Raw genomic sequence first — 3,263 nt, 5'->3', positions numbered from 1 at the left:
CGTCCGAATACACGCTCCACTACATCAACAGACTGCTCATGCTGATCGCCATCCAGGGCGTCCGTTCCTCCCACACGTCTGTATGGCGTACCACACTGCAATCCAGCTCTTATAGGGAGACGACACGTAGCTGCGTGCACAATATTTGGACTGTATGGTCCGCCGTTGCTAGGCGCAGTCGTCATACGGTCACATGTGCCACGATGTATCATTCAGTACATACGGACCAATGTGCAGTACAGTTTGTGGGTTTTGCGTACATCGGCGGACAGGTGACAGGCCGTACCACAACGTAGGCTGAGTACGTCGGCATGCGAAGGGCATTGAACATGCAAACTTCTCACCGACCAGCTTGCGAAGGCAGGGGGGAAGGGGGGGGGGGGCGGCATGTACGTCCTGCTGCTATCCACACTACAGTGTATAGCAGGAGCATGTGGAAAGTCAGCAACACCTGCAAGGTGTTTAACATGACGCGATACACAGGGGACCGGGCAGTGCGAGTAGGGAACTATATTGCGAGGGTTGCGGTTAGGCAACACTACACCAATTTAACGGGTTGCATAACAATTACAGAGCAGGTTCAGCGACAACGTGCGTCAGGTTAAGGCGCAATATAGTTTAGGTTACGGCGCACTTTAGGTTAGGTTAAGGCACATTATAGGTTAGGTTAAGGCACATTATAGGTTAGGTTAAGGCACAACATGGGTTAGGTTAAGGCACAACATGGGTTAGGTTAAGGCACAACATGGGTTAGGTTAAGGCACAACATGGGTTAGGTTAAGGCACAACATGGGTTAGGTTAAGGCACAACATGGGTTAGGTTAAGGCACAACATGGGTTAGGTTAAGGCACAACATGGGTTACGTTAAGGCACAACATGGGTTAGGTTAAGGCACAACATGGGTTAGGTTAAGGCACAACATGGGTTAGGTTAAGGCACAACATGGGTTAGGTTAAGGCACAACATGGGTTAGGTTAAGGCACAACATGGGTTACGTTAAGGCACAACATGGGTTACGTTAAGGCACAACATGGGTTACGTTAAGGCACAACATGGGTTACGTTAAGGCACAACATGGGTTACGTTAAGGCACAACATGGGTTACGTTAAGGCACAACATGGGTTACGTTAAGGCACAAATTAGGTTAGGTTAAGGCACAAATTAGGTTAGGTTAAGGCGCAACGTAGGTTAGGTTAAGGCACAACGTAGGTTAGGTTAAGGCACAACGTAGGTTAGGTTAAGGCACAACGTAGGTTAGGTTAAGGCACAACGTAGGTTAGGTTAAGGCACAACGTAGGTTAGGTTAAGGCACAACGTAGGTTAGGTTAAGGCACAACGTAGGTTAGGTTAAGGCACAACGTAGGTTAGGTTAAGGCACAACGTAGGTTAGGTTAAGGCACAACGTAGGTTAGGTTAAGGCACAACGTAGGTTAGGTTAAGGCACAACGTAGGTTAGGTTAAGGCACAACGTAGGTTAGGTTAAGGCACGATATAGGTTAGGTTAAGGTACGATATAGGTTAGGTTAAGGTACGATATAGGTTAGGTTAAGGTACGATATAGGTTAGGTTAAGGTACGATATACGTTAGGTTAAGGTACGATATAGGTTAGGTTAAGGTACGATATAGGTTAGGTTAAGGTACGATATACGTTAGGTTAAGGTACGATATAGGTTAGGTTAAGGTACGATATAGGTTAGGTTAAGGTACGATATAGGTTAGGTTAAGGTACGATATAGGTTAGGTTAAGGTACAATATAGCTTAGGTTCAGATACACATTGTTGTAGGGAAAGGTGTATTTGGGGGGGGGGGGGGCGGCAGGTTCGTTGATAGTGATTATCGTAATTGGATGCCTGCGGCATTATCCGATTTGTCACGTCAGGATGCACTTTTGGCTCATGACAGGCGGCGCTCCGATTCCATGGTTGTGGCAGATCTGTGTCTTTCATTCCTGCCATTGTTTGTGTGCTGTGACAGGAGGCAGTATTGTGATGTTGGGTGCACCCCTGTGTAGGACATGTGTGGGTGTTCGTGGCTTAGCTGAGCAATGTGCGGATGTCGGAAGGGTGGGATATTGTGTTTTCTGGGTGGACCTCCCGGTCTGGTAATGATAGTGTGGATTGTGTCATGTGGCGGAGAGGATGCACTGGATGTTCTTCCATGCTGGTGGTTAGATATTGTGTGTGTGCCTGTTACAGGCAGAGAGTAGTGTGTGATAAGAGAGTAGTGTGTGATAAGAGTGTCTGGCTGACGTGTGGTTCTCATTGTGTGCAGAGTCTTTCAGCATGTATAGGGACGGTTGTATATATTATCTGTATTCTGATGGCTCTGCATCTATTACTAATCAGTGCCGTGTATACGGTTACTCTGGTTCCAGTCGAAACTGTTCTATCTCTGTACATTAGTGACACTACGGCTCCACTATGTTGCCGCCCCTGTCGGCCGTTTCCCCCAGTGTATGGCTAATGATTATCAGCAGTCAGTCTATTAGTCAATACCGGTAGTGTGACGACGTCAAATGTCCGGGATGGGGGAAGCTACACCCTTCCCGTGGGTCAGGGCCTAGAAAGACTCTTCCCACGCAGGAGACTGACTGTCGTTACTCTTCCGAGACATATATGTGCCCAGCGTTTTTTGCGACTGCGAGTGCAACGCCAGGAGGCTCGGACTGTCGTTACTCTTCCGAGAAATATATTTGCCCAGCGTTTTTTGCGACTGCGAGTGCAACGCCAGGAGGCTCGGACTGTCGTTACTCTTCCGAGAAATATATGTGCCCAGCGTTTTTTGCGACTGCGAGTGCAACGCCAGGAGGCTCGGATTGTCGTTACTCTTCCGAGATATATATTTGCCCAGCGTTTTTTGCGACTGCGAGTGCAACGCCCACGGGTGCCGACATGGATGGGGCGCTTCCTAGCTGATGGCTCAGCATGAGAATCCGTACAGTGAGCAATGCGATCGCGTCTGTAGCTTGTACGTGGTACAGCTCGCAGCTCATGAATAGGGACAGCGGGAATGTCGCATATTGGAAATATCTCTTCATGAAACGCATGTTATAGGTGTGGATTGCACCTTACGAGTGCGGGAAACGTCCGCCGTTCATCCGCTGGCGATGCGAGTTTGGCGGTTGGGGTGGGGCACGAACGGGTGCAGGTGGTGTGATTGCCGGTCCACGACTTCGTGCGGCAGAGGCACTGGCGTATGGGTGCTGTGGTCGACAGAGGCTGCATGCTTTGTGGGTGGCGTCGAAAGATGGGCACTGTGG

This window comes from Schistocerca serialis, unplaced genomic scaffold, assembly GCF_023864345.2.
Source record: "Schistocerca serialis cubense isolate TAMUIC-IGC-003099 unplaced genomic scaffold, iqSchSeri2.2 HiC_scaffold_1226, whole genome shotgun sequence".
Taxonomy (NCBI): domain Eukaryota; kingdom Metazoa; phylum Arthropoda; class Insecta; order Orthoptera; family Acrididae; genus Schistocerca; species Schistocerca serialis.
Note: the sequence above shows the minus strand (reverse complement) of the source record.